The sequence below is a fragment of the Hyperolius riggenbachi genome, chromosome 1 (assembly GCF_040937935.1).
Source record: "Hyperolius riggenbachi isolate aHypRig1 chromosome 1, aHypRig1.pri, whole genome shotgun sequence".
Taxonomy (NCBI): domain Eukaryota; kingdom Metazoa; phylum Chordata; class Amphibia; order Anura; family Hyperoliidae; genus Hyperolius; species Hyperolius riggenbachi.
Genome location: NC_090646.1, coordinates 369,926,052 through 369,939,399, shown reverse-complemented (window position 1 = coordinate 369,939,399; position 13,348 = coordinate 369,926,052). Strand labels below are relative to the sequence as shown.

Below are 13,348 nucleotides of genomic sequence, written 5' to 3'. Positions count from 1 at the left end.
TCCCAGCGCGTCTATCAGACGCGCATTGCCGCCTCTCCCCCGTCCCTCTCAGTGAAGGAAGACTGAGAGGGGCGGGGGAGAGGCGGAGATACGCGTCTGACAGACGCGTGTGGGGCAGAGCTGCGGCGGTTAGCCCTGCCCCAACCAGGAAGCGCTCCCCCGCATTACGGAGGGGATTTGGGGGGACAGGGACCTCCGTTAAGCAGCGGGATATCGGCGTTTTAGCAGGGGCACACATGCCCCTGCTAGCTATGAGGTCTGAAGATCTATTCTCGCTTCAGACTCTCTTTAAAAACTTAAAAAAGCAGATTTATTGATATGTCTCAGCTGAATGTAACAGTCTGTCTCTGTGTCTCAGAGTGCTCAAATATATGAACTACTGAACTTTTTTTTTTTATCTATCTTCTCCTGGCAGAGAACTGAGCTTCTTAGCAAAGTATTTTATGGCTGTAATTCCTTATCAGTAGTAGACTGGGTCCCCACTGGAGAAAAACTTCCAGTTGCTTAGTAGATTATTAACTCTTTCAGGTAGATAAAGATGAAAAGAATCACAGCATATTTATTTGTGTGCTTGGCATTGGGTACATACACATGTCTATCTCATCGTGTCACGTCACTTAAAGCGGATCCGAAATGAAAAACTAACTATAACAAGTAACTTGTCTATATATCTTATCTAAAGTTTAGATGGTTTACACAGCAAATCTAGCTGCAAACAGCTTTAATAGAATATGATCATTTATTCCTGTGATACTATGACAGCAGCCATGGATCCTTCATAGCGGATCGCTTACGCAAAGCCAGCCAATCGGGACACTTACTGGGTACACTGCAATCCTAACGGGTCTCACTGTCACTGCTCTCTCTCTTTCTCTCTATTTTTCCTTCTCTCTCTTTCCTCTCATCTCTCTCTTTTCCCAGGATAAACCGGGAGACATCTGACTCAAAGTATCGCTGCAGAAGCGTTTTGAGTGCCATGGACGGCAGCGGAATATCCCCCGGTCCTTTCCCTTGGGTTTATCTTTTACGGTTCCTTTACCTATACCTTATATGCTACACTCTGCCTGAATATGCATTGTATCTACTGTATGCATCTGTATGTACTGTATGTATCCACTGTATATCTAATACTGTACCATCACCGACCCTGTTTGTGCCAAAATCAATTCCGGGTACAACTCACATTGTACTTGGCGAAATAAATGGATTCTGATTCTGATTCTGATGTGTTGTTTGTAAACATTACACAGAGGCAGGCTTATCTGCATCTTGAGCAAAAAAACCTAATCCCCCCCCCCTCCTCCTCCCTCCTCTCCTCTGCCTCTGTCCCTCCTCTGTCCTCCCGCTCCTCCTGCCCAGACTGAGCTCCCATGAGCCCTTGCTACTGTCTGAAAGTGCCTTGGCTCTCTGAAAACCTGTGGGTGTGGTTTGTTTAGTTTATAGGGAATTAGAGTATTAAAACAAAAACAAAACAAGTATTTGGCTTGAGGAATGCCCTATAAACAATAGAAAAGGAACACAATTAGGCAATGAGTAAAAGTTCATCTCGGATCCACTTTAAGCTTCCCTATAAGGCTCCTTTTCCACAGGAGTTTGAAGTTAGTGAATCCGTCTTGAACCCAAGCCCGGAATTACCTCACAGGAGCCTATAGGCACAGATGTCCTGGCACCTTAGACTTTGCCAGTGGGCTAGAAGGTGAGTATGGAGTCTATTTTTTTTTTTTAATATTATTTTACTCATAGGTGCTTTTGAATATAAATGTTTTGGGGGACACACTGTCTAGTTACATTTTGATTAATCTTTTATTTCAAATAATAAGGAGAACATTTTACAAAGTGTACACTCATTAAGGATTACAGTTTCTTAATCATAATAGACAATATTTCAGAAAGGTTCTTCTGTAAACATTACAGCGAGTTGTCTGATCAATAGCAAACTCCAGATTGGGGTTCTATAGGTGTCTAAATGTCAATATATCAAACAAAGTCCAAAGATGATGAACTCTTCCTCTTTGTCAATATGAAAAAAAAAAAAAAAAAATAGTAGGATATGCGTTTATGCCTTAAACCGAAGTACATTCAAATATGCATACGATTCTCTTATGTCTTCCCTTCCCCCCTCCCCCCTTTCCTTGTATCATGCACTCACAGCGACCTCTCAGTGGATAAGAAAAAATGTTGATTACAGGAGTCTAATGGTTAGTATGTAGTCCGACCATCAATAGCCAACCATAGGCTAGGAATGGGTACAAGGAGTTTATCCCAATCCCCCATTAAGCGCTATTTCAAATTCCTCTGAATGTCTAAAATAATTCCAATATGACCATATTTTCTTGTATATATCTGTTTTGTTAAGAGCTGCAAACGACAGATCTTCCATTAATTCAATGGTGTCTAGTTCTTTAACCAGCTCCTCATTCCCAGGTATCGTTGTTCCACCCCAGTGTCTAAGCAGTAAGCATTTGGCTCCATTGAGGATGTGTTTAACAATGGAGTTTTTGTAACCTCTCATAGACCAATCATTGCAGTGTAGGATATAGAAACCGGGGTCAAAGGGAACCTCTCTATTAGTATTAGCTTTTAATAGTCTCTCGATTTTTCCCCAGTAATCCGTGAGTAGAGGACAGGCCCAAAGAATATGAAGTAAAGTCCCTCTATGTGTTTTACATCTCCAACACTTATCCTCCCTATCTGGGAAAATAGTTTGCAATCTGACCGGGGTAAAGTACCACCTGGTAAGTATTTTATAGTTAGCCTCTTGTATTCTGACAGCTCTTGAGGATTTATGAGTGTAGATGCATATTTTTGATCTTTGTGCTTGTGTAAAGGACCTACCCAGGTCCCTCTCCCACGCATCCAGGAAGAGCATTTGAGGGGCCGCCAACATAGACAGCATCGAGTAAATTTTTGAAAGGGTTTTTACACTAAGTCCCTCCCCCGAGCACAGTGCCTCAAATTCAGTTAGTTGTCTCAGCAGTGTAGGGTGTAACTCTAGCGAGGACATGAGGTACCTGTATTGGAAGTATTCCCACCATTTTAAATCTGCACATGTTTGTTTCTCCCTGAGTACCGAGAGAGAGACCCAGGCGCCCCGCTCACACATGTCTCTAAAGCGTAGATTCCTTTCCTTATATATTCTATTGCTTGGGAGCCCATCCCCCATCACACCACATTTGGGATTAATAGACACTGGCAATAGAGGAGAGGGGAAGGGGGCTATTTGCAAATGTCTGTTTACTCTATAGGAGACATAGACTGTGTTATAAGCTAAATATGGGAGATTCCAAGAGAGTTTGGGTCGTAAATTAGTCCACAGCAGGTCCTCAATTGGATAATTCGCGAGTGATCTTTCTATTTCCACCCACTGTTTACAAGTGCTATGTCTATGCCAGTCAACTGCTCGAGTCAGGATAGCTGCCTCATAGTAACGTCGTACGCATGGCATTGCCAGTCCACCTAATTGTTTAGAACAATATAAAATATCTTTCTTCAGGCGAGGGGGTTTATGTCTCCAGATGTACCTGTTGAATATAGATTGCATTTGCTGGAAGAACGAGAGGGGCATCTCAATTGGTAACGTCTGAAAAAGGTACAGTATCCTAGGCATTACGTTCATTTTTAACACTGATATTCTTCCCATCCAAGATAGATGAGGAAAGTCCCATTTTTGTAGGTCTGTCGTTATTTTACGTAGCATTGGTGGAAAATTTTGGGAATAGAGGTTCGAAGGGGAATCTGTGATATTAGTGCCTAGGTATCTAATGGCCTGACTGTTCCACTTGAACGGGAAATTACGCTTAAGAGAGTGTTCCATCTCTGGTGGTATTTCCACGTTAAAGGCTTCACACTTGTCTGGGTTTATTTTAAAGAAGGAGAGTCTTCCAAATCTTGTGAACTCGTCAAGAAGATTGGGCAGGGAGAGCAAGGGGCGAGTCAAAAAAAATAAAAGGTCGTCAGCATAGGCTGCAATTTTGTGATTTGTCTCCCCTACGCTGAGTCCTGTGATGTCAATATTATTCCTGATCTGACAGAGGAGCGGTTCCAGTGCCAGTGCGAAAATCAATGGGGAGAGCGGGCATCCCTGCCGAGTACCGTTTGTGATATCCAGGGAGTCTGAGAAAGTGCCATTTACCTTTATTTTAGCATTTGGAATTGTATATAGGGCTCCTACACAGGACAGCATCCGATCCCCTAGATTTATATGTCCCAGCACCCCCCTCATCCAGCTCCAGCTTACCCGATCAAAGGCCTTCTCGGCATCCGTAGAAAGTAGCATACAAGGTATACTCTTTGACCGGGCAAGCTGGAGCAGGTCTATTGTCCTAATAGTGTTGTCCCTGGCTTCTCTCTGAGGTATAAACCCCACCTGGTCCCAATGTATCAGGAACGGAATGTGTTCTGCCATTCTGTTTGCCAGGATCTTAGCAAAGATTTTTAGGTCTGTGTTCAGGAGAGATATGGGGCGGTAGCTCCCACAGGATGAGGGATCTTTTTGGGGTTTAATTATAACCGTGATATGCGACTCCAAGGCCTGTTTTGGAAGAGATGACCCCTCCCCTCCCCCAGCCACTGCGTTGAAAAGTTTGCAGAGATATGGTATTAGGTGATTTTTAAATTTTTTATAATACTCGGCAGGGAAGCCATCAGGCCCAGGGGCTTTCCCAGGTTTTAAACCCATGATCACTTTTTGTATCTCAGTTTCAGTGAACGGCTCCTCTAATGAGGTCCTCGCTTCCTCTGTCAATTTAGGCATATTTGCCTGGGTCAGGTATTCTTGTATCAGAGAATGACGGGGTTCTTTAAGTGGGTTTGTGCCGTCCTGCGTTAGGTTGTACAATTTGTGATAAAAGGCTTTAAATGTACTTGCAATAGATTTATTTCTGATATGTTTCACCCCTCTGGAATCGATCAATTGGGAAACATAGGTTTTTTGTTGTTGTTGCCTCAGGGCCCTTGCCAATAACCTGCCAGATTTATTTCCATGCAGATAGAACATGTGGTTACATCTGCGCGCTGCCAGTTTAGCAGAGTCCTGAAGCATCTTGTTCAGTCTATGTCTGATTTCTGTCAAATGTAGGAGATCAGATTCTTTGGGATGGCATTTATGTTTACGTTCCAATGTGCGAATTTCCCCCAATAGTTGTTCAATTATGGCTCCCCTTTCTCTCTTAAGTTTAGAACCTAATTTAATCAGGAATCCCCGTAGGACACATTTATGGGTCTCCCACAAGGTAGGTAGTGAAACATCATCCTTATCATTAAGTTCAAAGTAATCTTCTATTTGTTTGGTTATCTTAGTATTGTTAGATTCCTCATGAATCATGGAGATGTTCAGCCTCCAGGTGAATGGAGTGTCTTTTTTAGATTTGCAGTTAAGAGTTGTAAAGACTGGAGCGTGATCTGAGTATGTGATCACTCCGATTTCGGAAGATATATGTTCGGTCAAGAGATTGTGGGAGATCCATATGTAGTCCAATCTAGTGTACACCTTATGCATTGTGGAGTAAAAAGTGTAGTCCTTGACTTGAGGGTGCGTTACTCGCCAGGTATCTACTAGCTGTCTCTCATGCAGCGCTCCCTTCATTCTGTTTAGCCTAGCATGAGCTACATTTGATTTCCCCTGGGAGGTGTCTATGGAAGGGTTAAGAGCTACGTTGAGGTCGCCTCCTATAATGATGCTGCCTTCAGCAAAGGAGTCCAAGATTGTGAGGAACCTCAGAAGAAACCTATCTTGGTCACTATTTGGGGCGTAAACAGAGCACAGGGTGTATTTCTGATCTAGGATTGAGCACTTCAAAAGGATGAAACGTCCCAATGGGTCAGTTTTAAGATCTATTTCCACGAGCGGGAGCGTACTGCTTAAGAGTATAGCTGTCCCTTTCGTTTTCCCAGTCTGTGAGCTGCTATAGTATGAGACGGGGAAGCGTCTGTCACGAATTTTAGGGTGGTCAGGTCCTTTGAAATGTGTCTCCTGTATAAATACAACCTGTGCTCTCTGTCTCCAAGCATCTCTAAGCAAGACCCGCCTCTTTTGGGGGATGTTAAGGCCTTTGGCATTGATGGTCATAATTTTCATATGTGCCATATCGACTTCCTGTTTTGAGATGGCCGCCGTGAGCGCACTACTACAAAGAAAAAGCAAAGAAACCCCCTATGTGTTTTCACATCAAATTGCATGTATTTTACATTTTGTACCCTATATTGCGGTACCATAAACATATCTAAATTGTAGGTTAACAACCATAGTATCACCTGCAAAAGCAGGAAAATCCTATTGGGGAGAGAGAGTACCATGTCCTGTGTCAAGGAGTGGTGAACCCGCCTCCCTCCACCCTTAATGTCGGCTTAAGTAAGTTTAGAACAAACAGATATAAGAACTGATAAGCGTAATGCAGAAAGCCTTGCCTGAATTTAAATAACAATAACATCTTTGGTTAAACTTAGTATTAGTAGAGAGATCAACACCATCATGGTCCTGTCTGGACAGCTTAGGGGCAGCGTTAGTTACATATGGGGTGCATTATGTTAGTATGTCTTCTACACTCTCAACTTGGATATATAGTGCTCCATGCGGTTGACTCCGGACACCTACGCTCGCCACACAGGGGGGAGGCTCAGTATGGTGGTTGAGATATAGAGGCCGTTCTCCGTCCCTCTACAAGGGTGGAGAGGCAAGAATACGTTAGTTTACATAACTAGGGGATCTGGCCTCAGCTCAGGATGGAGCATATTTAACTAAGACCTTCCTCTGTCTTTCCCCCGGGGTTGTCATTTAAGCCACTAGGTCGTGTGCCCATCCTATGTTAAGGCAGGAGCAGGGCCCAGTAGTCCAATGATGCCTATTTGAGTCTCGACCAATATTTGCAAGAGGGAGATAAGGCGGCGGCTCGTCCCCCGTGTGCGGGCACCCGTGTTATCTGGCCTTATGTGTGTTATTCACGGGGATCTTGGGAGCTAGTAGAGCTTCGTGTCGCCATGTATTTGCGTAGGAGAAAACATAACTATAATAAACCGAATAATAAGTACATCCACATAGAGGATTTGGCCCGGCGCGGCGTCATGCCCGCCACACCGTCCGCATAACACGAACATGAGGCCACGGCCCTTAAGTGTATAGCAGGCATGCCGCCGCGCCAGACAAGCAAAACGAACATTTCAATATGAAATAACCATTTCTATTAGTAAACCTTAAAGATCATGGAAGTACCAGACTCCCTTTCCATTAAAGTGATCCAGGGAGCATATGTGGTAATCATATCTGTCCGGCACGGGTGAGCAGCCACGCCAACAATAGGGCCCAACCAGATCTATACCCCCCACGCTGCAGTGGCATTCCCCAGTGTCTATCCCCGCTATATGCAAACATTAGGGCAACTGCTGCAGACGGCAACGAAAAGTTTTCTTCCTGCACCCATCTGAGTCCCAGCGGAGGAGGAAAAGACAGGGGTGGAGAGTTCTTGCCCGTGGGAATGTACAGATTCTCCAAATATCGGTCAAAGTTAATCCAAGTGTGTGACATACTTTCCCCTTATATGCGTCCCTCCCAAGTAGCGTGCCCAGGCCCCTCGTGCAGGGCTATACGGATAAGGTAGATTGCCCAAGTTTCTAGAGTGTGAAGGACCCCCATACATATATTACTTAGCTGTGCGCTGGTGTAAAAGGTTCTTCTTTCTTCAGGCAGGCGACCATGAAAGGCCCAGATCAGTAAGTTGTCATTCCATCTGTTGCTGCCGTTTTCCTTGACCTAACCTCCGCTGACGCTGTGGGAGACCGATACCGAACTTGTCCGGCTGCCATTCTGGTAGGTCTATCTTCGGTAGATCCAATGCAGTGAAAAGATCAGGCAGCTCCGAGGGTTGTTTAAGCGTGAAGCTCTTATCTTCTTTCAGGATATGAAGTTGAAAGGGAAACCCCCATTTGTACGATGCGCCCTCCTCTTGTAAGACTTTCAGCAGAGGTTGTAAGGCTCTTCTTTGTAGCAGGGTAGTTGGGGCCAAATCTTGGAACAATAGCAGTTTATGTCCTTCATGCTCGATCGTCATGGCGTTCCTGGCGGCCTTCATTATAGCCTCTTTTACGTTAAAATAATGTATTCGGCATATAACATCCCTTGGAGGGTTCCCATTCAGTGGCTGTGACCGCAGAGCTCTATGTATGCGATCCATTTTCAATTCGGCATCATCAGGTTGCTTAAGAAGCTGGTTGAAAATGGCGGTCATAGTGGGGCCTAGCTGTGACGCAGTAACAGTTTCGGGAAGGCCCCGTATTCTTATGTTACATCTCCTACTTCTATTTTGCAGATCTTCCGTATTTACCCTGAATATAGAATTAATGGCTTTTTGCTGCTCATTTTGCGCGGTCAATGTTCGGATTTCAGCTTTCATAGCCGTCACGTCTGCTTCTAAGGCCGCAAGCCGGCCGCCATGATCCCTCACCTCCTCTTGCACCTCCTGTAGCTCTGCGTGGGTGGCAGTGGTGATACGAACAGCTAATTCATCCAGATCAGCTTTAGTCGGCAAGCTATGGAGGAAGTCTCTGATTTCGCTTAGCGATTTAGCTGTGGAGGACTCTTCCTCAGGAGGCTTCTGCTTTCCGCTGGGAGAAGGCGCTTCAGCGGCCATTTTGACAGGGGTCTGTGTGGCCTCGTTCCTTTGGAGGTATCGGGTCACTTTTGACTGCACGGGAGTAGATTTCTGCTGTTGTGGGTCAATGCTGGAGGTTCTTTTAGGTCTCCCTGACATATTCAGGTAGCAGGTCAGTGGGGGATATCAGTCTTTATCTCCTAAAAGGGTAGAAGGAAGCGGGAGCTCTTTCACCAAACGTCCTCACGCGGCCATCGCTAGCTCCGCCCCCCCTAGTTACATTTTGGGTACCTATTTATGTGTTTGGTATAGACCAGCACCATCCAAAGAAGTAATTTCAGTGCTCTTTTATTGCATATTTGCCTTCTTAAAACAGAAGAAAATCTGCAATAATTCAGCTATAAGTAAACATTTGTGGTTACCCACAATGCACTACTACTGAATATGCAAATTATCCCCCCTATACATTCCTAGTAGTTTGGGTCACCCTGAGCTGCTTGGTTACTCTGTTTTATTGCATCTACATCTACAGCACATAGTGCAGCGTTTCAGGGTAAAGTACTCCTTTCTCAGGCCGCGCTGCATGTATCAAAGAAACATCCAGCACTTCACTGCAAATTTCGTTCAGAAACTACCTGCACTCTTGATAAAATATCTTCATCTGGAAATTATCTGGCAGATCAAATCTGCCTGTGTGTGGTGTGGTAACACAGTGAGAGAAAATGTGACCTCATCTCCTTGGCATTATTTATGTACACATGTTCAGGTCATATTGTGGGTTCAAACACTCACAGGTTGGGTGTGGTTATGGAACCCACCAGCAAAATGAGCGGCAGGTCAGTTGTGGGTCTGAACAGACACTTGTCTCCCTTGAACTTTGATTGGCACTAAAATAGAATGCCTCGAGGAGACGCAATAAACACACATTTCTTTCATGTGAGGTGACTACAGCTGCTCCATGTATACTGTACACAGTGAGGCCTGTGAATAGTTTCCAAATGCTGTTTACCTTGCCTTGCAGTCTATATTGCTGGAATTGTGCCAGAACTGTGTGTCATATATTTGGCTAAGGCCCTTTATAGGCTTTGAAGATTGTACATGTCAGGACCTTTCACATGATCTAGGAACTTGCTCTTGCTTTACTAACTGCTTAGGCTGCTACTGCTGTGTGTTACTGATTACCTATGGCTTTGATGTTTTATGCTTTCAATAAGACACTTACTCCTGCTCTTCGTCACCATGCTATATGGTATCTTTATAACTCTGCAGTGATTGTTGTGCCATAAATAATTTAACATTTCAAATGAAATAATTAGTATATTTGTATTATAGATAGAGAATTTAATTATCAGCTGCCAATGTCTACTGCAGGTACTTATCTGGGACATTGTGACAACCTGCATGCATTTATAAATTCCATTATCTACTGTTATTTAACCACTCAGGTACTGGATGGCTCTGGCCCCTTAAAGTGAACCTGTACTGAGTAAAATGATTTAAAATAAACACATGATGTACCTGCAAATGAATATTACATACATACCTCGCCATCAGTTCCTCTCAGAAGCTCACCATTTTCTTCTAAGACTGATTCCTTCCAGTTCTGACAAGATTTTGTCAGAACTGAAATATATCAGTTGTTGTCAGTTATAACTAAATGACAAATGATGTGCAAGGTAATGTCCATGTTTTCCTATGGCTCAAGAGGGCGATATTACAGTTTACCAGTGTGTTGACCTGGAAGCTTCTGCTCGGTCATGAGCCAAACACATAGGTGCAGCGAAGGTGATAGTGGCGAGAGTGACGGGACCGTGCGGTGTAGGTGATTGAAATCTAAGCCTTGGCAGGTATAACAGGGCACAAACAGGGCATAGATTTCAAGGAGTGCGGTCCGAAACAGTCAATATACAGACATACAGTTATGCTGCAGGAGCCTGCATGCCAAACTGTGGATTACTTTAGTGCTAAAATACATCCCCTTTACCTCAAAGCAGTTGATGGTGCTAGGGAACATTCTGATGTATGCACTAAATTGGGTAATAATGTGTGACTTTATGCACTGATCAAAGCCGTTTAGTGCATACCCCCTATTGTTTCTACTTTTAGAGGGGCTTATGGATGATATAACTAAGTGCTGATTTGGTATTTATACATTTATTTATAGAATTATGTATTTCTGATATTCTGCTGCTTATATCTTCTAAGTCATAGTCAGAACCCCAACAAGTATGCAGAACTCCGCTCGCTGCATCCTAGCCTAAAGACATGTGACTCAATCACCACTGCAGCTAAAAAGATCAGCATGGCAGCCGGATGCATAGTACCCTGTTTATAATGAAAAACTTATTTAATCATCACTTTTTAAGAATCAGTTCATCCCTTTAAGATTTTTCATACTTAGAAAGGGGCAACCTGATTATTTTTATGGTGGCAATCAGTGCTTAATTTCGCCTACTGTAATTGCAATAAAGTGGTGATCAAATCTTTGATTCTCCTGAATAGAGCTATAAATTGGAGGTGGGAATGGACACTTTGCAAGACATCGGCGTAGTCCATGGCCCTTTGACTTGCATTGCAGCTGTGGATTGCCACTCTTAAAAGTGGAGAATGACCGCAAACTGGTGAAGTGGTGTTTGAATTAAATGCCATTGATCCCCATTCTTCACTTCAAAAGGAACCTAAAGTGACACTTATGGTGGCCATACATGGTACAATGTTTTCATACAATCTTACCATTTCTATGTAATATAAGGGAACTGCCTAAATTATCCTTTCGGTATATTCACTTAATTTACTCCTATACTACATAGAAATGGTAAGATTGTATAAAAAAAATTGTACCATGTATGGCCACCATAAGGTTCCCAGTTCAACTTATCCAGGGCTTCTTTCAGCCCTTTGTAGCCATCCTGGTCCTAGCTGCCGTTCTACTCTTCTCAATTCAGCCACTGTGCCTGCCTGAAATCTGGTTAACTCAGCCATCCATGGGCTACTGCGCAAGCACTGCCCCGGGCCACGCATGCCTTGATTGCACTCCCATGGCCGTAAGCATTGTGCCCATTTGCAGTTGCAATTTTTTTCAAACTCCGCAAATGCAGAACACTCCCTGCCATTGAGATGCGCACCTGCAGCTCTCAGACGGGTACAATGGCTGAGGGGGGAGAGTGAAAAGACAGTGAGGGACCTGGACAACTACAGGGGGCTAGAAGAAGCCCAAGTAAGTCAAACTGGAGTCTTTAGTGTCACTTTAGGTTCCCTTTAAAAATACAATGATCAGCCCTTCTCATGCGGGAAATGGAAGTCCCATAAAAAACACAGTCCATTTAGGCTACTTGCACACCAAGACGTTGCGTTAGGTGCTACGTTAAGGTCGCATAACGTGCACCTAACACAACGTATGGTGCTGCAAGAGCCGACGGTAGAGTGAGCCGCGTTAGGCGGCTCGATTCCTATAATGTCTCCCAGAGTGGCGCTGATTGGCCCGCGGGTCCACGTGATGCGGAGCGAGACACTCCGCATCACGTGGTCCCGCCGGCCAATCAGCGCCCGCCAGTGCAGTGAATATTAAGTAGCCATGTGCGCGGCTACTGTAGCTGGCTCTCCCCGCCTCCTCTCCACCCCCCACTGCGCATGTGCAAACAGTCTAACGCGGCTATAGCCGCTCCAACGCCGTAGCATGCTGCACTTTGCGGAGAACGTGCAGCGTTACATGTAACGCAACGTGGGCTGTGTGAACAGCCCACTTGTGTTACATTGCTGTGCGTTGGGGGAGCGTTACAGGCGCACTAACGTGCGCCTGTAACATCCCTGTGTGTAAGCAGCCTTAGGCTAGATTCACTCTAGGATCGCAAAATGCAATTGCAGATGCCTAGAAATTGCAATTTAGCTGTGCAATTTTTTGGGGTGCAATTTTACTGGTGATTGTGCCTTGCGATTCTCATTTAGGGGAACACGAATCACATCATGATCATTCCGGAAATGCTGCATGGAGCGTGCTTGCAAGTTATACAAATTACAAACGCTGCAGTGAGAATGGTCCCATAGGGATACACTGTCACAGCGCTTTGTTGAATGCCAGAGATCAGCAAAGCACTGAAATGCTGGTGGAAAGCATCTAAAAGTGTGAACTAGCCCTTATGAAACCTCTGCTAATTTAAGCTGATATATTTAACAAACCTGGAAACACACAAAAGGTACAGCAGGTAAGGATGCCAAGGCTTTTCTGAAAGGAAACCCCATATCACTAAGCTTTTATTGACACCTTTCTCATGAGATTTTTAGGACACTAACTGGCCTCAATTCACGGAGCATTATCAAACGTTTATCAAACACTTTATCAAACGTTTGATAATTTACCTCATGGGTAAAATCTCACTTAGGCCTCAATTCACTGAGCTTTATCAAACACTTTATCAAACGTTTATCAAACGTTTGATAATTTTCCTCATGGGTAAAATCTAATTTTGAATTCACTAAGGTGTTATAGATTTATCGAATGTTTTATCGATGAAATGATCAATAAATCTATAACACCTCAGTGAATTCAAAATTAGATTTTACCCATGAGTAAAATTATCAAACGTTTGATAAAGTGTTTGGTAAAGCTCTGTGAATTGAGGCCTAAGGTGTTATATATTTGTTGAACGTTTTATCGGTAAAACATTCGATAAATATATAACACCTTAGTGAATACAAAATTAGATTTTACCTATGAGGTAATTTATCAAACGTTTATTAAACGTTTGATAAAGTGTTTGATAAAACTC

General features: G+C 43.8%; 1 protein-coding gene across 2 annotated transcripts in view; it reads right to left on the bottom strand.

Moving 5' to 3' along the window:
- SUSD1 (sushi domain containing 1) overlaps positions 1-13,348 on the bottom strand; it is a 274,290-nt gene that overhangs the window by 185,684 nt on the left and 75,258 nt on the right. The window lies entirely within an intron of this gene.